Below are 25,572 nucleotides of genomic sequence, written 5' to 3'. Positions count from 1 at the left end.
TTCCCTCCCAATGCATGTTTCATGCTGCAGACTTTATTAAACTATCAGCTGTCCTGAGATTACATGTCAGAAAAGTATTCCTGGTATCTCATGTGTCTGTCTATGTCCATGTACTGCACAATTTCAAAAGGAAGTTGAGAGGTATGAACAACCCCACACTCACGCATGTGCATAAATGGACACACACACACAAACACACACACACATACACAAACATTCTACATACATCAACCGCCCTCCACTCCACCAGATAGCACTTACAGACAGATTACCCCCCCGCCACACACACACACACACACACACACACACACACACACACACACACACACACACACACACACACTTACATATCAGGTTGCACAAAGACCTCTCATTACCATCTGTCAACATGACTGACAACAGTATGCAGTGCATCTATAGTCAATCCCTGCTAGCAACATTATACATCTCTGTGATGCATGGGTTGTGTTAGTAGGTGATGCCCCTTCCCCTTGATCAAACTGCACCCATGTACACAGTATTGCTGTGCACGTGTTCGGAACCCTGCCATGTACTGTGCACCATACCTCACAGGTTTACACACCATTGCTGAATGTGTATTACTGTGTCAGTTATGTCTGCTCTAATGCTCACAACCCCTATGTGTTTGTCTGACAAATACCTGGAATGATATGTCGACAGATGTCATTTGTGAATGCCCAATGTCTGATTTACAGATCTCAGCATCAGCGGTGCATGTATGACCGATACGATACTATTACACTGACAACAGTCAAACCTTACCGTGGCTATGGGGAGTGTACACACCCTTATTGATATGACACACTCTTCCTTGATATGCCATGGGACCACATCACTGTATATGTTAACATTACATGAGCCTGATATGTGATATATGTCCTGTACATTCAAATGCAGTGTCTAACAAATGTGTTAGGTGTGCTGATGCTGACTGTGATGCATACACTTTGTTGGTGCATATGTGTGCATGCCCTTATCATGATGGTTTGTTGCACCTACTGTTATGTGTACTACAGCAGTCACTATTCCTGGCAGGGGTATACTACCATGAGGCATCTGCATTTGCCAGTATATGGTCAATCTGCCCTACACATGTCCCCCAACTCTGCATGATTGTAAGGTCAACTCATGTGCACATCCCTTGGAATTCACACACTGCCGTCACTATTGCTGTGGAGTCAGGGTTATGTCTGCCACAGTTTCTGAACCTGACTGTGTGCAGATACAGCCAGTATTAGTGAGCTGTGGATCTCTGCTTCAGTGCACTGGTGTGTCATGATGACACCCCCTCCCCACCTTCAGCCTTTTTGCAGAAGCTTGACAACTATGGCCTACACATGTGTGTCAGATTGCAGTGTCCCAAATACTGAACACCGTGTGTAACAGCCTAGTCCCTGCTAATGAATGGCAAACATACAGGTGTACACTGGCACTGGCACAGTACAGATAGGAATGGTGGGCCTGAGTTGGGGTGACGCATTGGTTGTGCAGCACATGTATCTTACATGATACTGTCTGTAGGTTTCCAATGTTGTCATGATACACCAGTACACATTGCAACACATGACTTTTGGGGATCTCTTCTGTTATGCATACACTATCTGTAGAGAGGCTTGTCTGATGTTTCCTGTGGTACAACTGTCACAGCTGATTACCCTAACCCATAGGCCACATGCTTGGTGAGTCCAGGCAATTGCTGACACGGGTACTGCACAGCCAGTACTTGCTAGACATTCCTGCATCCCCTTCAGTGTTGTGGCATGTTACTAGGCAGCCCGCATGACCAGTTTGCTACATGTGACAGTATCAGGATTGGATGGCCATCTGTTTATTTCCTACATTATTCCTGTCCTATACATCCTTGTAAAATGATAAATAATAAATAAATGACTGCCTGCACTGTTTGCCATGGTATTTGCAATGGTGAGGTATGGCTACATGTCCAGCTCATGGGTGCTAACTGTTGGGTATGGGGCCCACGACTTGTCATGTAAGATGTGTGCAAGCCACAGCTGCCTCTGTTGCAGGTAAGTGTGCACATGTGATGGCCAAATGTCTTGGACAGCAGACCAATATGTGGTGTGCCATTGGGGACAAGTACTTGCTGAAAGGTGCACTTCCATGACAGATGCATGCAGTCAGTACCTCAACAGCTGCTTCCACTATATTTTATCTGGAGTGTGTGTACACATATGCTTCCAGTGTTTTTTGAGGGTATGTATTCCCCATATTTGCTGTCCTAACCTACGATTCCGTATTACACACTCATTGCTCATGTTGGAACCACATTGCAGGTTTTAAGGGTTGTGGACCACAGTATTATGATATGCTGTAGTGTAGATCTGTAACAGTTGCCATTGTAACACTGGTATATACACTGCTGTAACACTGTATAAGGGTGATGTTTCACACATGTCCCTGCTGTAGGCCATTTGTCCCACCATTATTTTCATCCTTGCAGATACATATTGCAATGACAAGATGTTAGTTATATTGTAGGTGTCTGACATACAACTCAGATACACCATCATGGTCACCACTATGATGCAGTGCAGTTGACAGCAACAATGTGTGAACATGTATGGCATGCCTAATGGGTAGGTGTGTTAGATGTGTGCATGGAATACACCATAGCCATTACATGACCGGTGTATTGGCAAGCTGCCTTGGTGGTATACCAGAGGGACTTACATAAGTGTGTGTGACAGATGTGATGTCAGTAGCCACAGCTGTGGCATTAGTACAGGGTGGGTGCAGCATTACAGTACATCAACAGTACAAGTCCACAATACTACAGCGTATGCACATCTGTTTATTGCTACTAAGCAGCAACAGACTATATATATATATATATATATATATATATATATATATATATATATGTGTGTGTGTGTGTGTGTGTGTGTGTGTGTCATCTCATATATGCATGATCTAGCTGTACAGATGTGGATGGATACGCAACAGTGGTCTACTGATGTGCCCTGTGGCCTTACCTGCATGCTCCTCTGCTGGTGTGTGGGTAGCACCCACCTCCACTATGGTCTCCGCCAGTTGTTGTGTGTGCAGGCAGGCAGGTGCCACGAGGCTGGTGAGGAGCTCCTCAACACGTGTCGGGGGGATGGATGGCATGACTCCCCCCGTGTTGCAAGGTGATCCCACCGGACTGCAGCAGCATGCGGATGGGCATTGTGAAGCAGGTCGCTGCAATGATGGTGGACCTGCTCATAACTGTGGTTATGCAGGCTGACATCATTGACCCTGTGGACTAGATACTTCCACAGGGTGGTCCGCTCCTGCTGCTCATGGGCTGCCCTGCCAAACAGCACCTGGTAGTGCTGTACCAGGTGGTTAACATGACCTCATTTTCATCCACTGAATAGACAGGTAATCTGCTGTGTGACATCTTGCCTGAAAGACATAAAGATGGAAACAGGTCTAGCAACTCATACAGCAAGGTTACCATAGCTCTTAATACACATCTCTGTCACCCCCACTATATTTGTGACAAAAAACTGTTCACACAACTCAATAGGTATGGCTACATCTTACCTACCATAGGGACATATATTGTATTGTACCACACTTTGTGCTATGTGTTTGTAGCCATGTTCCATGTGGGCACCCTATCACTACTGGCCTGTTACAGACAGTCACCTGCATGCCATTGTAATGGCCACTATGGTTCCATATATGCATGTGGTCTGTTTGCTATGTGATTGCTGCACATCTGTCGTTATGTGTTATTGGGGATATCTATGCATGCTGTTGGACATGATCCGGGATTGTGAGGACTATTACTACCCACATATGTTCTATTACAGTAACACAATAGCATGGTTAGGGAACAGTTGCCAGCAGAACCACCTCTCCCACACCATATGGCCATGTTACCAGGCCACATCTCATGTGGGACCCACCCTGGGGCCTCCTCATCTACTGGTCCTGCACTACATTCAGGTGGAACCCCCTTAGGGGATTGTGTCCCCTCCCCCTGGGGGCACACATAGACATGATCCTGTCACCCGAGGTCAGGTCCAGGGTCTGTTGCATAGGGAGCTCCACAGAGACTTGGGGATGTGATACAGCACCTTGAGGCCCTCAGTACACAATCACAGGGTCCAAATGCTCCTCTTGTTCAGTATCCAGCCCAGGCACCTTCAGGGCTGTGAAGCTGCTGTTGTGACTAGCAATGGGTGGGGGCCTTGTTCCGATTGTTTCCATATGGGGGCTCATGGGGCTTCCACATCACAGACAACACCCACCATGCAGGGTGTTTACCCACCACATATGTCATATACTACCCCTGTAGGCTGTCCTCTCTATCTACCAACTCAATCCACCTCCACAAATATACCTGCAATCCTTCCCCAAATTCCCATTCCCACCTTCGCAGACAAGGGCAATGTGGTCAAAACAAGGGGTTCACATGTGACATAACTATCCATGTTGCACACACTTACTGCTCTCTCTCTCGCTCTCTCTCTATATATATATATATATATGTGTATGTGTGTTTGTATATATGTAAACACACACACACACACACACACACCCATATATATATATATATATATATATATATATATATATATGTGTGTGTGTGTGTGTGTGTGTGTGTGTGTGTGTGTGTGTGTGTGTGTGTGTGTGTAGATATATATTATGTTGTATATATGTGTTTATATATATATATATATATATATATATATATATATATATATATATATATATATATATATATTAATATATATATACATATAGGTGTCTGTATATCTGTAGACATAAATGTATATATATGGGTCCATGTGAGATGGACGAAAGCTCATGTAAATGAAGACCACATCACTGAGATGACTTTGCCAACAGGAGGAATCCCTGACAACGGTAAGTAGTGCAGACTGGGAGTTAGTCCCATTCCCTCACTGTAGTGCGATCTCAGAGTTGGAATATTTAAGTAGGGGGGTGCAGGGGGGCTTGCCCCCTGCTATACATGTTTTCATGTGGTTTTCGAGTGCATTACAGAAACAGGAATGTTTTCCATTCCGTAATACATTGACTTACCATTGTCAGGGATTCATCCTGTCGGTGTGGTCTTTGTTTACCTGAGCTTTCGTCCATCTGACATGGACCCATATATATATATATATATATATATATATATATATATATATATGTATATATTTTATATATTTTTATATATACATACATATATATATATATATATATATATATATATATATATATATATATATATATATATATATATATATATATATATATATATATATATATATATATATATATATATATATATATATATATATATATATATATATATATATATATATATATATATATATATATATATATATATATATATATATATATATATATATATATATATATAGGGTACATTCAGGCATCAAGTCCACAATCTCAAAATCTCTTTCCTGCACAGCTGCACTGTTCTGCCTTGCTACAACGCAGACAAGTGCCACATATGGACACAACCTAACATTAGGGGGGTTATATATAGGGACAGATTGCAGGTAAGCTTATTACACACCTATGGCATTTCAGCATGCTACATTACGTATTAACTTTAGTGTCCTGCAAATGGTGGGCTCTGGAACCCATGTGTCCATCATTATGGCATTACTTCCACCACCAGTTATTGGCCACAGTAATATACATGTTTTCTATTACACAACACACACTATGATGGCTTGCATGTTATCAGTCAGTGCTGCTCTGCACAGTTGACTGGTATGGCCCACTACCCACAGGGACAGACTCTATTGCTCATAGCAGTTGCTCAGCAGAACATCATTACAACAGCACCTGATGGCACAAATAAACCATTCCAAATCATCTATCCCATTATTATGGACCAAGTACTACAGTCAATTACATGCAAATATACTTCACATACCTGTTATAGGAATGATTTTTTTTCTGGATAGTTTGCTTGTAAGGTTTTGTTTTGTGTTTTTTTGCCTTTGGCTTGACCTTTAGCTTGCTTTCTGTCTTTCTTAGTTTCTTTCACTAATTTTCTCTCTCTCTCTCTCCAGTAAATGGATTGAGCTGCTTTGAATAGATTGCAGCATTGATTTTGTAGGTGATGCACATGATCAGGTGATGGCCTCTGCATCAATCAGTGTCCTCCACTTGCTACCTGCATGCAGCATTCTGTGTAGTACTTCCAATTTCCACTGTCATGGTCCTTTTACATTTCCTGTATGGTGGACATCCTTCCTGTGTGTGGGCAGCAGTGTTAACAAAAAAAATCTTGCTTTTTTCCCACTTTTCTGAGATTTAAAAAAGTTCAGTTACAGGCTTGCTGTCCTTGAACTGTTTGTAAGTTTCTTGGAGGCCATTTTTTGCTTGGGCTAAAGGGAAGTCTCTCTGTTGATCAGTGGCAGTGAAAAACATTGAACAGTCTGCCTACCCCTGTGGGAGTGGTTACTGACTTGAAACTGTAGTTTTATTGGCCATTTTGGGTCAATTCCAAACTCCTTCATCTTCCTCTCTTAAAACCTGGTTGCCTTGTGGTTTTGGTGTCTTTTCAGGCTTGTTGGCTGTTGGTGAAGCACCCACCAAGAGGAGAAAATGCTGAGAGAAGAAAGGAGCCACTTTTGAGATTTTAAGTATTTTTCCTCTGTTTATTTGCTAAGTTTTTCTGCATAGCCGCCTATTTTGAGCATTTTCTGGTTTGTTAAACTTGATTTCTGCATTAGTAACTGTATTTAGAGCACAACCTAGAGCTGTTTACTGAATTTCCTGTTTGCACTTATTTTTAAAATCTTTTTTTTCTCAAAACTTGCATTTTATCTGTCTTTGGCCTAGCACTCTTGTGTGGGGTCATTTACTGCACTGTTATAACTTGTTGATACTTGTGAACCTCTGCTATCTCTGAAAAAAACAAAAAAAAACCCCAAAAATCTTGCTTTTTTCCCACTTTTCTGAGATTTAAAAAAGTTCAGTTACAGGCTTGCTGTTCTTGAACTGTTTGTAAGTTTCTTGGAGGCCACTTTTTGCTTGGGCTAAAGGGAAGTCTCTCTGTTGATCAGTGGCAGTGAAAAACATTGAACAGCCTGCCTGCCCCTGTGGGAGTGGTTACTGACTTGAAACTGTAGTTTTATTGGCCATTTTGGGTCAATTCCAAACTCCTTCATCTTCCTGTCTTAAAACCCTCTTTTGCGTGGTTTTGTGCATTTTTGTGCATAGCACAACAGTGGGCAGCACCGCCTAATTGGGTTTAAACTATTCCTGGCTCCACAAAGTCTGCTCTTCACTTTTTCCCTTAGAACTGCTCTATCTCTCAATTTAAACACCATATTCTCATTCTAAGGCCCTTCACTGGTCCAATTAAGTAATCCTACAAGTTAGCACTATTAAACCATAAGCACTACTTACTCTTATACTCTCAACGATTACCCTGTCCTCTATTGGTCCATCTTAAATTCAGTTTCCCTATATTACTCTAGCATGTCCAAAGGTCAGTCAATGGTTTCCTCTCCAGTCCAGCTGGTGAATCTGGGAATTTTGAGGCAATGTTACAACTGTCTCATGTACACGGACAACCCTCTCCTCCTCCAAACAGGTTCAAATATATGTGAGAGATGCAACTATTTAGCCAAACTGGAGGCTGAGCTCTCTCATCTCAAAACTAGTGTAACCAGTCAGGAGGAGAAGGTAACCTCACACAACACAATTCCAGTATCACATAGTCCCACCACATCAGCGAACCAAACACATAAATACACAAAAACATAATCGTAGGCTCTAAATAAAAATCTACCTAAGCAACAGAGACCTCCAAAGCAGACATCCAAGCAAACGCTACCTCAAAGCAAAACACGCACAACACATAGCCCACAAAGTCAGTGTGCCAAGCAACCACAGACATTAAGGCTGAATAACACACCTGATACTCTTGTAATAGGTGACTCTATTGTCAGACACACTGACGTCCCACTCACCAGGCTGAATAAAGAGAAGGTCACGGTGAGCTGCCTGTCAGGTGATAGGATCCGCCACATAACGCAAGCACTCAGGTCACTCCAAAGCAAATACAAATATGACTCAGTCATTGTACATGATGGTGTGAATGACCAGAGATGTACTTCCCTGGACTACATGAAAAGAGACATAGAGGAGCTCTCTGATCATGTAGCCCAGGGTGGTATGACCCTGACCTTGAGCAGCATCTTACCCTCACCTAGAATGATGCCACAGTACAAAGACAAAATGATCGATTTTAACAATTGGCTAAAATTTTGGTGTCATTCAAAGGGGATCCAGTGTCTGTCAGCCTGGGATGACATGCTCGACAAGCCACGTTGCTTTGCTAGGGACGGCTTGCACCTGTCACCACTGGGCTTTCGGATATTGGCAAAGGCTCTTGCCACCCCATAGTGCCTTTTTAGGCAAGGCTCAAAAGTCAAACCCACCCTCATAGACAGCACAAGGAACAAGAAACTAAGGGTAATGCTGCTTAATGCCAGAAGTCTTAACCTCAAGATGCACGCACAAGAAGCTCTACTCAGTATGGAGAACATTGATATCTGTGCAGTGACAGAAACCTGGTTCAAGGCTCCAGAGAGCACCCCAGCACTACCAGGCTATACCTCATATCATGCTTTTCGGCCCCAAAACCCAGACGGAACCACAAAAGGAGGGGGAGTTTCCATATTTATCAAGGATATCCACACCTCCAGGTTAGTGGCATTGCACGAAGTATCGGAGACCATCCATGTGCAACTAACAGTGGGCAAGACTGCTTTTCAGTTTATAGCATCCTACAGACCACCCTCTCAAAGTCAGGAATCCCACTCGGCTTTCCTGAAAACATTGGAGAACATGAAGATCTCTCCGAACACCATTATATTGGGCGACTTCAACTACCCAAACATTGACTGGGAGAACTACTCAAGCCCCAGCACCTTAGCCCAAAGGTTCCTGGAAATTATAAACTCAAATGCTATGGAACAACTAGTCACCACTCCCACAAGAGGGGACAACATACTAGACCTGATCATTACCAACATGTGGACTCTATGCTCCACACCAGAAGTATATCCTTCATTGGTAAGATCTGACCATAAATTAATTTCACTGGATGTCCACATCCCGACCCCACCCCCAGCCCAGAAAACCACAGTGAAAAACTTCTCAAAAGCGAACTTCTCACTTCTCAAAACCGAAGTGGAATCCTTCAAGGCCCCAGGGCCAGTGGAAACTAAGGCCCAAACTGCAGAATCCTATATAAATGCATTCTATGGACATCTCCAGGAATGTATGGATCATGCTATCCCAAACAAAACCAAGACCCAATCATCCAAAGGCAGGCACCCAGTCTGGTGGACCCCTGCCATAAATAAACTTTACAACAGAAGGAGGAAGCTACTACATGATAGAGCAAAATCCCTAATAGGGAAGGCATCCCTGATCAGTACTAGCAAAAAATTACGATCCCTCATAAAATCCTCCAAGGCCAGCTTCGAGAGAAAAATTGCACAGGACACCAAAGACAATCATAAGGCTTTTTTCAGTTATGTTAGGAACCTGGGATGCAACTCCCAAACTTGTTCTGAGTTGATTCTAAACGACAAAAAATATACTGAACCCACAGACATCGCCAATATCCTGGCAGACAGGTTCAGTGCAACCCCCCCCCCCCCAAAAGAGCAAGTATCTATCCCGGCAGAGGGCTGCCTCCCAAACATCTCTGATGCTCAGGTGAAGGCTGCCCTCTCCAAAGCAAAAAAACACTGCTTCCATGGGACCAGATGGCGTCCCAGGTTGCGTCCTACATGAACTCCAAGAGGAACTAATCCCTCAAATAAAACAGCTATACAATCTCAGCCTCACTACAGGATATGTGCCCACAGAATGGCGTACAGCAACAGTGGTCCCACTCCACAAAGGTGGAGCCTCTACGGACCCTGGAAACTATCGCCCCATAAGCCTGACTAGCTTAGTCTGCAAGACTATGGAGAGGATCATCATGGAGCTCATAAACAAAGACATTGGGGACCTACAGACACTAGATCCTACCCAGTTCGGCTTTGTCAATGGCAGATCCTGCCTTTTGAACCTGGTTGACTTCTTCGAAACAGTCACCAAAGCCATAGATGAAGGGAAGGTAGTCCACACAGCCTATCTGGACCTTGCAAAGGCATTTGACACAATACCCCACTCGGGCATCATAGATACGTTATCCAGCTTAAATATAAACCTCTATGTCACAAGATGGGTCGCAAACTGGCTCAAAGACAGAACCCACAGAGTGAGAGTTGCTGGAGCCATGTCAGACTCGAAACTGGTCACAAGTGGTATCCCACAGGGTTCTGTCCTGGGTCCACTCTTGTTCGGTATATACTTTTCCGAGGTACAGGCAAATGTGGGAGGACTATGGCTCACCAAGTTCGCAGACGACTGCAAACTGGGCGCCATAATCGACTCTCCAGCTGACACAAACATCCTTCAAAAAGGACTCACAGAGACAGATAACTGGTGCCAGTGCCATGGTTTAAAGCTAAATGCCAAAAAATGTATAGTCATACCCTTTGGCAAAAACAATATGCCCACAAATTACCACATAGGCGGAAACCCATTAAGTACAGAGAAAGTTATTAGGGACCTGGGGACCCAAGTTGATAGCAATCTCTTCTTTGAAACCACATTGCCAAAGTAGTTAGAAAGACCTTCTACATAGCCCACCTCATCACAAAGGATTTCACATCTAGATCAAGAGAGGTAATCGTGCCCCTTTATTCATCCCTCATCAGGCCCATCATAGAATACAATGCCCCTTTTGGGATGTACCTTACCCGACACCTGCAGCAATTAGAAAGACCCCAAAAGTATCTCACCAAGAGGATCAAGGGTCTCAAACAGATGCCATATGCTGCTCGGTTAAAAAAACTTCAGCTCTACTCAGTTGCATACCGCCTACTTCGAGGCGATCTATGCCTGACATATAAAGCTATGTCAAATCCAGAATTAATGGACATGCTCCACCTCAGTAAATCTAAATCCCTTAGAGCCACATGCTCAAGGGACTTGAACCTCAGCACAGAAATAAATAGAACTTGCTGGAGGGACAGGTTCATAACCCAGAGGCTCCCTTCGCTCTGGAATAGAATTCCAGTTCATGTGAGGCAGAGCACCTCACTGAATCTCTTCAAGAAGAATCTCGATAGGTGGATGGGGGATCGTAGGTTTGTCCCAGGGATTACTCCCGTGTCACTATTAGACAGAGGCACAGTAAACTAAACCTTAAAAAGGGCACAGTATACTCAAATCAAGGGGTGACGTAAGCCATACAGAATCGGGCTAGGCTTATAATTGCCCTAGGGCAGATAGCCTAGTATGAACCTATGAACCTATGAACCTATGAATGACTGTGCTGGATGATATGTTTGTGAAAACATCAGGGTTATGTATATCTGACATGGCTAAGTATCACTTTGGCTAGGGTGTGCAGGGTCCTGGGTTCAAGACTTACAGTGGTTGTTTATTTTGTTGCTGGCCAGAACAAGGGCTGTTGGATACAGAGTGATTAAGGCACTTTTAAGCAGTTTTAAGTGGGTTTGCATGGAGGTAAGCAATGCTAACTTCCAGTTACAATGTCTTATACTGATTTAGCTTCTCAATTGCTTATCCTGTGTAGGCATTGCATATCCCCATGCAAACAAGGTTAAACCCACTTACTGCTGCCTAAAAGTGCTTACTCCTGCTTACCCCCTTGCTAATTTCTTTAAAAGAAATGAAAAAGGGTTGATAGGAAAGTGGTGAAAAAGGGGCACAAAGAGGGAAACACCATAGGGAAAATAGCTAGGGATGTGCAGGAAGGGTGTAGGGAACGTCCTTTGCTTCCCATTTCTTCTACAGCAACAGCTGTGCATAAACATTGAAATCAGAGTTAGATTTGGACACTCTAACCCCTGAGAGATGGGCGAGGACAACAATAATATGTTGTAAAGCCAATTATACCAGATTACATGTGTCCAGTGAGCACATGTGCGAAATGGACAGCTATGTATGATGAGAGATTTTTTTTTAACAACAGATTGCCTTTTTTTTCAAATGAGAGTGGAATGTTGGGGAGGGATAGTAGGTATATTTGGGGAGGTAGGTTGGATAGGATAACAGACAAGATAGAAAAGACAGCATACAGGGGCAGTATATGACACATGTGAGGGGTAAACACCTTGATGGCGAGGGGTGTTTGGAAATCGGAAGCCCATGAGCCCCATACTGGATACAGTGGGACTGAGGTCCCCACCCATGGGCAATCACCACTGCACCTTTACAGTCCTGAAGGTGGCTGTGCTGGGGGCTGAGTAGGAGGGCCAGGCTGACCCACTAGTTGTGACACGCAGCCCTTAAGCTGGCATAGCAGATCTCCAAACTCCCTGCAGAGCTCGCTACGCACCATGCCCCAGACCTGGCAACGGGTGACAGTCTCCTATCTGCACCCACTCCAGGGGGGAGCCCCATCTCCTGAGGTGATTCCACCCGAAGGTGGCACAGGACCAGCAGACAAGGAGTCCCAGGGTGGGCCCCAGATGTACTGGTGCCCAGTGTCATGGCTAACTGATGTGGGACAAGTGGGTCCACTGGGACCATCCTTCCCAAACGTGCAATGGTGTTTCGATTTTACAACATTTGTGAGTTAGTAATAGTCAAAACATTCCAGGATTAGGTATAACAACATACATAGATATTCTCATTAACCCAAAATACCAGATATAGAACAGCTGCATAGCAAACAAAACGCATGCATATATGGACCCACAGTGTCCATTACAACAGCATGCAGGTACATTGATAGCAGCATGCCACCAATGTGGCAGTATTTCAACATGGCACATGAATAGAAACAAATTTAAGTATTTATCAAACAATGGGACATATGTCCCAACAGTATATTTAATGGTGCACATACCGATTGAGTTGTTTATTTAGTTTACTGTTGCAGATATGGTGGGGGGAGAAAGATATCAATTAAAAACTAGTATATTCCTGTAGTTATCATCACTTTCCTAGTCAGTGCTGTGATCTGTACCTTACAAGTATTAGTACATTACTCTATGGCCTTAGTTTGGACAGTGGTATGGATGTAGACAACTATATACAGGAACTGAGTTTTACCTGCAGTATACACCTCTTACCTGGTATACCTGTGGAGGTATTGTTTGTTAACACTACCTAACTGTTCCTACACATATTTCCAGATTACAGGTTGCTGTTATGCACATACCTGTCTGTTTCTTATAGCATACACTCTGGGCATGTCTTGACCACATGCAGGTGAACCGGGACATATTTTGACTATTTCCCTCTTAAACCTTTGGTGAGTTGTACAATGAGAGGTTTGTTTTCATTGACATTTCCCAAATATGTACAGGCCTGACAGTCATTTATATGACATGAAATGCTGCCTACATGTCAGAGATTAGCACACTGACATGCCAGGGGGTCAAGGTCACAGCTGACAGATATGGACCGATTAACTGGACATTATGGACAATTCTGTACACTTGTGTAGCATGATTCTGCATACAACTTACTACTACTCCCAGGATTCGAACCATGGTTGTATCTGCTAAAAATAAAATAGTGTCCATCACAGTTGGTTTGCTATATAGATATTGGTGTGTATCTCTTCTCTGATTTCTGTGTATAAGTCTCCTGTGGTTTTACAATCTGACCTTGTAATTATAACACTCTTATACAGGCTTTCCTAGACAGTTTTATTATGTAGCACAGTATGGGTGACAGTGATGAGTAATACCTTATTATTCAGAGCAACTGCAACACTAACAATGCCATACAATACCAGAGTAAACAGTACCAGTATAGGATATTAATCTTTTATTTCTAGGCACAGTATTCATATCTGACAGACCTGTGGGGGCAATGTTTGTTAGCACTACCTGAATGTTGCCATACATATTACCAGATTCCACTTAGTATTATGCACATATGTCTCACTCTGTTACTGCACACACTCAGGCCACAGCTTCCCAACATGGGGGTGGCGATGGTACATACTTGGTTTATTACTCTCATAACATTTTGGGGAGTTGCTAGAGTGACAGGTTTGTTCTTATAGATGTCTGACAATCAGTTGTATTTCTTATTTGCTGCCTAAATGTCTGGGATCTTCCCACTGATTTTCCAGGGTGACACGCAGTGGATATGGGCCAATTTACTAGACATTCTGGACATATCTGTACAGTTGTGGGGTATGATTCTGCATACAGCCTACTACCACTCCCAGGATTCGAACCATGGCTGTGTGTGCTAAAAATACAGCAGCTCACATCTCAGTTGAGTGTGCTATTTGGATTATGTTGCCTATCTTTTCACTGTTTTCTGTCTAAGTCTCTCTCAGTTGTACTATATGACGTCTTGTGATTACACCAGTCATATACAGACATTCCTACACATTTTATTTATGTAGCACAATGTGGGTAACAGTGCTTAATACAACAGTACTATTAAGAGATTGCAACTCTACATTACCATATGATACCTGAGTAAACTCATGCAGTACAGCAGTTAGACCTTTATTGTCAGGCTATTATGCTTTTATTTACATACAACCTATATGAGGCTCTTCCTGCCATATTATCTGGTGTATGCAGTGCATGCCTTAAACAATACAGGTTTTATACAGGTGATTAACTTTCTACTACATTTAGATTAATTTCCTATGACAGTATATGCAAGAGTATTACTAACCTGCCTCATGTCACAACCGCTGCAATCTACAGGCATGGGCTTCCTGGTTCACAGCCCGCTCATCTGCCACTGTGAAAGACATAAGAGGAATATTTAGCCATACCAATCCATAATATACATGAGTTGGCAATTATTAAACAGGTAGTGGACTGATACTTACACAAGGCTGTGACATCCCCTGTCCTCCTAGCCTCTTGGATCCACTGATCCAAGAGATCCCCCTTTCTCTGCTTCAGGTCGGCATAGTGATGCCTCACCTGCTCACCAGTTCAGGGTATGCCAGTGGCACTGGTGAGGTCACGGTCGAGATGGTCCCAGGCTTCTGCTTTGTATTGAGAACCCTTGTACCGGCCCTGCAGCAGTCTCTGATCATGGTCTTTCTCAAGGATTCCTGCCATGACTCTGGACTCCTGGATCCCCCAGCGCTGCACCCAAAAGTGCACACCCTCTCCCATACCAGTCATAGTGCTTACAGGAGGAAGCTGCAACCAGTTATGAGAGGTATTCCCACCTGTTGTTTTTAGATAAGGCTGATTTCCCACACTTTGCCATGATTGGGACAGTTTTGAAAATGCTAAGCTATGGGCAAACTTGCTTACCTAAGGTTGGCATTGCTTAAAGGGGTATACCAATGGGAAACTGATTTAGCTGGCCGACACATTGCTTACATCTACCAAGCTGTGATGTGCAATGCTTAGCACTGCTTAATTTTTAATTTGCATACTATTTGCTGTTTGGCATTATTTTAATATTCATTGCATGTTATATATGTGTTTGGTATCCATGATTCATGTGTACATACACTGTATGGGGTTCTTGTGTTTATTAGGGGATTTCAACACTTTATTACAATGACACCTCACATCTGGGCTTAATGCAGTACTCCAGTTCGCATATTTATGTTATGCAGTAGGTTATACAACATAAAACTGTGCATAGATTCCTTTCACTTTTTCAGTTTTATTTTCCTATAGTGAGAATATGTTTGGTGATACCTCAAGCTTATGTATTGCTGTGATGGCTTAGTGATTAACTTCTGTGACTGTAGTGTATAGGGTCCTGGGTTCAAGACCTGCAAAGGCTGTTTATTTTGTTTCTGGCCAGAACAGCGGCTGTTGCATACAGAGTAATTAAGGCACTTTTAAGCAATTGTAAGCGGGTTGCGTGGGTTTGAGCGAAGGTATGCTTACAGAGAGTTAGCTTCAATATTGCTTAACCTGTGTGCACATTGCTTACCCCCACATAAACGGGCTTAAACTCGATTACTACTGCTTAAATATGCTTACTCTTGCTTAATAGTGCTTACTCCCACTTACACCCACACTAATTTAGACAATAATATAAAATGGTTCTTGGGAAGGTGGTGGATTTGGAAACTTTATGGATTTATCATTCATTACACATTGTACCTTCAATTTGTATCCTTGATTCATGTGTACATATACTGTATGGGGCACTTGTGATTATATGTGGATTTTACAACATTATGACAATGACACCTCACATCTGCATTTAATGCAGTACTCCAGTTCACAAATATATATCATTTATAGGTTATGAAACAAAAAATATTGTTCATAAAGTGATTTGACATAGAAAATGAAATGTACTGGAGTGAGACTCAAACCAGGAATGACTGCTCTTAAGGCAAATGCTCTGCCCATTAAACTATTGTAGTACTGCTTCATTTGCGTATATCTTATATTTTTATCCTCTTGTGCCATTTAATCTGCAATAGATGTAGCTAAGCAGTGGGAAAACCGGCACACCTATGGTTAAATTTTATCTGTTTCATTAAAAAAAGTAGCTTGTTTATATTTTATATTTTAACTATTGCTGTTATAAACATGAGGAAATGTTGCTTGGGGTATACGGACGCCTATGAGCGGTCCCGCTCATTCTTATTGATAACCTGCTGTTCTTGCTTGCAAGGGGTGTGTATATTCTAAGAGCTCTGCTCTCATACATGCCCCCTGCACTCGTACATGCTCCGTGTCTGTTTAGGAGCTCAGGCCGCGCATCGTCAATAATATGCCTGGCGTGCTGCCGTCCTGCTACTAAACGACCGCTTCTGTGCACTACTAAGCCAGTCCTGCATGGAAGTATAGTGAATCCAGGGGTGTGTTACACAGCATCACAACAACATGACAATCATAACTGATGTTGACCAACTGTCTGAAATGGACACAAGATATTTGTAGATGAGTACACTCCATCACCAAAGCTTGTAGATGTGTAAATTCTGAAAACACAGGTGACACGTATCAAGGGTAGTGGACCTTATCACAGATCGTGAATGTAGGGGTACACTGACTGCTGCCAATGTCCTTGTTATACTGTCATACACATATTAACCTGTGGAGGCATACACGTATACTGCTATACCTTGCTAATGTCTTATTTCCACTGTGCTACCATGCCATCCTGTGCTGCCTGACTGCCACCGTGTGTCCATAGGTAATCCCCTGAGACTCCTGGAACAGAAACATACACAGGTCTATGACATACCTGTCACTGCATAACAATACCGCCTGTACAACATCATACAATATACGGTACACAAAAGTATGTTGAATGCTCATGACACATGCTAACATACAGTATATATTTGTTGACTACTACATGAGCATGGCAACACAAGTATGCAGTACACAAGTGAATGTCAAGTAATATACTCACCCTGTCCATTAGACACATAGCTTCATGTCCCTGCATTGATGGGTAGGATGACAGGGATGTGGCACATGTATCATCAAATGCACAGGGTGTGGTGTGGGATTGCAGGAGGCCTAGGCTGCCCCAAATAGTTGACACCATGTGTGTGAGTCAGGAAGGAGAGTGGGTTAGATGGACCATGAAGAGGTACCATGTGTGTCTGTAGGTGACCTGCACATGACAATAATGTGTGAGTGTGTGCATGTACACAGTCAAACTCAGTGCTAGGCCTACACATGTGTAAGTTGGACAGCTTTGAACCACACATGGTAGAATTGACAGTTCACTGTCTCCGGCCCAGAACACAGGAACTGGCTCTGCCAGGAGTTGTACTGGCACCACCTTGCTCAAGGTCAGACACAGTGCTAGTATCTGATGGTGACTGCTGAGACCATATCCCTCATGGGACCACCCAGGACCAAGATCCCATGGCCTGTCACATCATGGTATGGACGGCACACTCTCCTTTGTAGAACTGGATGTACTGCCACTATGGGACCGTAACTGTGCATGGCCACTTGGACTCTCAGCAGATGGTGTTGCTGACCAATGTCAATGGGTCCAATACCCTACTTCAGCCATATGTTCCAGCACAGACAATGTGCAGTCCAAGACAGACACTGTCTCAGCCCACCGTCTGTCCATTGGATCAATGAACTGATCCAGGGCATCCCCAATGCAGTGGAGGCAGTCACAGATGTCAGACTGTGCAGCATCCATAACCCTAAGCATATGTCTGGTGTTCTGTTCAGAACATGCCTGTGCCTCCATGGTGGCCCAGAACATGCATCGAGTGACCCATGATGTGACACCTGCAACAGGTAGTGGATGGACAGCAGTCCTCCTATGAGCACCCCTGTCAATCTGCCTGGGACCTCACCAGCTCTCTGGCTATGGCCAGTGTCTAAACTCAATGAAGCCAGATTTGCCACACTGCCCTGTTTAATGTCGCCACCCTCTGACTGTTCAATATATGTGGCCTTTAGGGACTGGGTATGTGTGGGCATACTGACTGTGTGCAGTGACAATGAGGGTAGAAGAGGGATGTTAACCTCTGAGACAGATTCAGCCTTCAACAACCCCACCTGTACCTCACTATCACCATCATTGTCATCAGAGTCTGAACAGACACTGATATCAGGTTGTGTGGAGGAGATTTCCCAAGCCCCTCAGTCATCTGTGGGAACCAAGACAAAAGCAGTACATTACTACCTGCAAAATTATGTATGGAAACTCCACATAGACTCATAATAGTGGGGATCCACAACTGCATTACCAATCTCACATCTCCTCATCTCAGCTGTAATGCACAACAGACTTCCTCACAACAAAATACATATTTGACTCAAGCCCTTTATAGCAAGACCATCAAGTAAATCACATGAAACTTGGCCAGTATAATATACCTTTTAGTTATGAAATATGATACTATACTTGATAAAACAACACTTACCAACCAGTACAGATATCTTAACAAATATATAGATATACACATTTCAATGCCTAAGGTATGTACCATCATCTTTTCTGTTTTCAGAAGGCATGTTGGATTAATTGCCTCATGTAACCCCGGGGGCGTATTCACTCTTAACTATAACTGCACAAGTGTTTCTGTTCATTCAAGTACAGTGCTGTGATTAACCACTCTAGGAACCTTAGATACATGTTCCAGACTGAAACACACCAACATTCTACTCTGGTTACACTCAACATTAATTTTACATAGGCCATTATTCTGGCCCCTAACTTTAGTAGCATAGTTATGTTCCATAACAATACAGTAGCAAGCTTACCGGGTCCTGTAAAAAGGTGAGGGTGAGGTAATTTCAGTACCACTGCATATTGCAGCACAGCAAGGTAAAACCTGCATATATCTCACATTTACAGTAGCTACTGTGTTACTTGATGTATTGGTGATATTCTGAGTATGAGTGTACAGTGGAGCTTACCCCCCCCCCAAAAGCACTTAGACCTGGCACCCATGTACAGGTATGCACAGCCTGACAGAATGATTGCTACAGTATTACAATGGTGATCACATTAAGTTTACCTGTACGCTCCTCTGCTATAGACACTGTAGCACCCACCTCCACAATGTATGATGTGATGGATGCCTGGGAGCTGTCGTGTGTCCCTAGGTTCACCAGGAATTCCTCAGTGGCTGTGATTGGTGGTTCTGCTGCAGGCCCTCCACTACTAATGGCATGATCCCTGGCTACATCAGCTGCCCTTCATCTTGCAGTATTCACCATGTCGGTAGTGCAGTGTAGAACCTGCTCATATGTCCTGTCCTGGTGGCCATGGGCATTCACCTCCTGGACAAGATCTGCCCACAATGCAGCCCATTGGTCTCTGTTATGCCTCCCCCTGAATAGGAGTATGTGGTGATGTTGCCTTAGTCCTTCAATTATCAGTTCATTCTCAGCATCTGAGAAGGGAGGGTGTGTCTTCTATGGTACATTAGTCCTGAAAGACAACAAAAGAGAAACACATTACAGTATCATATACATGGACGTCCACTATGTACAGATACAGCAAGTAAAAATGTCCATCACTAACCATTGCTTGTTCACACATGTCATAACCCACAGTGCAACAACATACTACATGTGTGGATACAACTGAGATAGTACCATTACTGAGGTATTTCCCTGTGTGCCATGACAGATTCTGCTGTATGATCATACACCAAACACTCCAGTGCACTGTGGTGTATCCCCTAAGGCCAACCACACAATAATATGTCATAGAAGCAGTGCCAGACAAATAGTGGTGTGCTGTAACAACCACTATATAGGGACAGTCAGATAACACCAGTGTGGCACACTGACAAAAGACAATGCCACCCTGATGTATTGCTCATCCCCTGTAGGTGTAAGTCAGCAGGGTACCACTGAAATGTCATTACCACAGGTCTATGACCAGCTTAATGCTGTAATACCTATTCCCCATACCTCTAGCCTCCGTACTGAATTCTGTTATACACAAAAAACAGTTACATACCTGCTACAGTGTAGTACTCTTCTGTTGAGCTGTGTGTCTGGTAAAGTTTCACAAAGGCATGCTCTGTGTGAGTAAGGTCTCATACAGAATGGTTCCCCATCACCAGCTGCTTGCAATTTTAACATTCTGCTCATTAGCAGGTAATTGCCTGTAAACCAGTCTGTGGCTCTGATATGCTAACTGCAGCCTAAACAGCTGAATTGCACTATCATTATCCAATGACTTGCAACCCCTTTGCAATATATAAGGGCTTCCTGTAGACCAGGGCCCCTTTCTTAGCTGTTAAGATGGACAGTACTAGGGTGAGGAGATTACACTGTCACAGAGGGATGGTCTATCTGTAGCAGAAACCTATACATAGAGCTGTATGTACCCCAGGCTGCAGCTGCTGATGTAGGTAATAGACATAGGCAATGGGTGCGAACACTTTGGAGGATGACAAGCTTATGTTTACCTGTGTCAGCTGTGTCAGCCTTGTTGTAGAGGAAGATCCAGGCTGGGGGTACCTTTTATATTCCAAATATGGCATGTGTTTATGAAACGTATGTTAGGCAACTGTGTCAGTAACAGAGTACTAGATGACATATACTTATGCTATACAGATATGTGAAGTGTGTCCCTACCTGCAGGCCTGTGCCTTCTAGCACTGAAAAACAGTTATAACACTTGCAATGCTTTCTGTGGATAAAGACTGCATGAGGAATTCATTAATTGCTGTCTTCACAATAAGGTAATTGAAATGAAACACAACACTGGCTTTGAACCCAGGACTGTGAGTGGCAAAATGTACTGTATGCAAGGCATTTAACAGACTGAACTATAGAGTCAGTACTAGTGCTAGTGTATTTGCAAGACATATGTGCACACATACAGGCTCTGACAAACATTTTCGACATCTATTAATATGTGCATGGCCTTATATGGCTATATTTCTGCAGCAGGGTCCCATTTGTACATGTACTTTGCCACTGATGCCTTGACAGGTGTCTTTCTACATGTTGCTGATAAAAAGGCATATTTACCTGCTATCACAGGCCTCACTTACATCCAGAATTATGTCTTTGGCTGAATAGTGGAGTACTAGTGCAACAGAGTCCAAAGTACACTCCCATTTATTCCATTACTTTTAATTCCAGTTTGCATGGTGCTGTGTGGCACACAGCTCTGCTGAAACATGCCTAATGAGTGTAACTGGCAATAACATATGTTTTGTTTAATCCTCCTGTATTAATTTAGAGCTGAGTGGTGTGGCGGGTTAATGCAATGTATTCTAGGTGTGATGGACACATGTTTGAAACATGGTAGAGGTATTTATTTTGTAATAGTGTTGTACAATGTGATAAACACATACAGTCATTATAGCTCTATTTAGCTGAGCTAAGCGAAGCGGCATGACAAGGCACATCCCACAGTGTCGCACTAAAAAAAATAAAGAAAAGAAGATAGGAAAGTGGTGAAATGGGGGCAAGCAGGGGGAAAAACATAGTGAAAGGCAAGGAGGGATGTGCAGGAAGGGTGTAGGAAAGAACCATAGCTATCCATTTCTTGCACAGCAACAACTATGCACTTTGACAGAATTTATAGATGAATTTGGACTCTCAAACCCCAAAGAGAGGAGTGATGACAAAATAACTGTATTGTCAACCCAGTTGGCGCAAACTACATGTGTCCAGTGGACATGGTGCAAAATGGAGAGCTATGTATGAGATGGAAGTTTTTGGGGAGACTGGTACCCATTTTTTTAAGGTGAGAGTGGAATGTTGGGGAACGGACATATGTACATGTGGGGATGTAAGTTGGGTAGGTGAGGGTGTATTTGCAAACAGACAAGACAGACAAGATAGTAGACAGGGGCAGTGTGTGACACATGGGGGGGTGAACACCTTGGATAGGGAAGGTGTTGTGGAATCTGAGTCCCATGTGCCTCCAATTGGCAACAGCATGACTCACATCCTCATCCATGGTTCTGCCAGCACTGGTCCTTCACTGCCCCAAGGTTGGCTGTGCTGGAGGATGGACACCAGGGTGAGGCTGCCCCACCAGGTTGGCCAGCATGCCCTCAATCTGGTGCAGGTGATGGTCATAGCTATTGTGGACTATTCTGTGTGCCAGGACCAGTAGCTCATCCCAGGTGACCACTCTCCCTCTACCACCACTACCAGAGGGGGACTGGGCCCCATCCGCTGGGCTGGTACTACCTGACACAGCAGGTCATGCAGGGGCAGTAAAGTGTCCACCACCAGTCTGGGTCCCAGACATGCTGCGACCCAGTGCCATGGCTATTTGAGGCAAGGTAGGAGGATCAGTCGGAACCATCCTACCATGACATGCTGTGTTAAATGAGATAAAGCAATAAGTTACAGTTAGTAACAACCAAACCATTGTTAGTATTAACAGAATTGAACATCATATTTATTAATCCAAATACATATTAATCTATGTTATGTGCAACATAATATTATGTTACATGGCAGTCAGTATGGTAACAGCATGCCAGTGTGAAGTAAATCATAAGGCCAACAAAACAGTTAGTTTAACAAACTGTGTTAAAACGGAATCATAATAAAACATAACAATAATCAACCACATTTTCCAAAATATAGTTAACATATGTTAATATTAAATCATAATAATACATTGCCATAATGATTAAGTTACGATAAAGGGTGAGGAAAGAGAGAAACACATTACATTAGTGACATTGCAGATGATATCCCTAACAACACTGGTCATACGCACTTCTACACGTGTGTACTGACAGTTGTGATTACAGTGACTATATTTCTCTTATAGCTGTTGTAGCACTTACATACCTCTCGAGCTGATAGCATGGGACAATAAGGGCCAAGCACTATCAAATACAGGTACAGAACTATTCAGACTGGTTTCACATAATGTGGACTTATATAACTACTAGAGTTTTCTGTAAATGGAGTTGGTAATACATTGTATTCCAGGTAATAATTTATCTGGTGAACAAGTGACAGATTGATTAGTCAGTTTTAATTACATTACAAGAAATCATGACACTTGAGAGGCATGTTTGTGTACAGTAATTAAATTAGACAGCCATCATGGATTAGTTGGTAGGCATGGGAGTAGAAACCACTAGCTGTGACTGCAGGGGTTATTTGCAAATAATTTAATAACTGACTGCAACAGCATAGTACAGACATTCAAGAGATACAGCCATACTCGGATTACGCAGTTTTATTTCTGAATCAACAATCCTGATGAAAACATTGTTGCTATTGAGAGTAACATTATGTGAAATCTAAACACAATATCTTCCCATAATGTGGGCTAACTCACCCATCACATTTTTGTGTTCTTGCGGAGAAGGAAACTGAGAACATTACATGACTGATACTGAAAATGTAGTGATACATAGCACTGGATTTGCACCCAGGACTGTGTGTTGCAAAATGTACTATGTACAGAGAATTTAACAGACTGAGTTACTGACTCACTGCTGACTACAGGGTGACTATTACTTGCCTGGAGATCACATGGAAACATACTATGAATTGTGCAATACAATTTACAGAACTTTCCTTTAGCATTTTAGTACTGTTACAGTGTTATACTAGACTGCAGTACCAATAGAACACACATGCATATTATACAACCATACTGCATATATTACTACAGCTTTATTTCACTTTAAACAATACTGGTGAACACATATTATTGCTATATGTTTGAAATATCTGTGAAGTCCATGCACACAATATCTGACCATGGAGTGGACTACTTCAACCATATACATTCATTACTTGAAGTCTGTAGAAGACAGAGCATTATGTGGCCAGCATTGGCCTATAGACAGCCTAGAACAGTACTATGATTTAAGCAATACGGTTTGCAGCCATTAGATTTGCATTCTACAGCTATTACAATGTTATACTTGACTACAGCAACCTTACCTTACAAACTCAATGCATACAGCTCTACTGCAATGATTATGACAAGACAATTTTGATGTACACCACTTTCCTTGCTGTTATTGGTATAATTTCTCATTTTTATTGAACTACAGTTGTTATTATTCATTTATTGCACTACAGCTCTAATTCCGCATTTATTGTACTACAGACTTCATTGTATATACTTTATTACAGTTAATGCTTTGCTCTTTCTTGCTTATTGCACTACAGTTGGCATAATACATCCATACTCACAATGCTCACCACACAACCTGGCCAGGTGCCCAACATAAGACTCAACATTGTGAGCCCTCTCAGTTGCAGCTGTTGGGAGTGAAGCATGCCATTATGCATACAGTTTTGCAGACATTTAGCTTGCATTTTGTTGAGACAGCAGAAAACATGCTTACATACTTCTTGGACCCAAGTGTCCAAGGTTTCCCCTCTTTCATCGTTTCAGGTCATCATGGTGGTGACAACACTGCTGACATGTGCAGCGGATACCAGTAACACAGGTGAGTTCTCTGGCCAACTGGTCCCAGGCCTCCATCTTACACTCTGAGCCCAGGAAACTGCCCTGCAACAACCTATCATCATGTTTTTTTTTACAAGAACCCCAAACATGACCCTGAACTCCTGAATCTCTCACTGCAGGGCCCAAAAGTGCACACCTTCACCAACACCACCAGACATACTGACAGTTGATTGAACTCCAATGGATTATGCAGAATTCCCACCTATTGTGCTTAATGTAGGCTGTTTTCCCACCCTTACATGTTATTGAGCAATATTTAAAAAAACACTGGTCACTTCGCATCTCACAAACCAGCGAAGCAGAGCTGAGCAGTGCAAAAACTCAGAGAACTGTGGTTTTAGTGAAGCTTAGCACCACGCAACCATTAGCAGCCATTAACAGGTTTATGTGGTACTTAGTATGGTTAGGTAGAGCTCAGCAGTGTTCAGCAGAGTGTAGCAGTGCCATATTTTACAATTCTATTGTTAAATTTTAGAAAAATAGTATATTTTTTTTTTTACTCAGATGATTTTTATTTTAAATTTGCAATAAACAATAAATGAAAACTTATCACGGTTTGCAATCAAGTTAGATAATTATTAACTATATACAAATTTACATTTAGCCTGACATTTTAAA

This window comes from Protopterus annectens, chromosome 9.part0 (assembly GCF_019279795.1).
Source record: "Protopterus annectens isolate FY-2018-M chromosome 9.part0, PAN1.0, whole genome shotgun sequence".
NCBI lineage: Eukaryota > Metazoa > Chordata > Ceratodontiformes > Protopteridae > Protopterus > Protopterus annectens.
The sequence above is the reverse complement of the archived record's forward strand: the minus strand, read 5'-3'. Positions refer to the sequence as shown.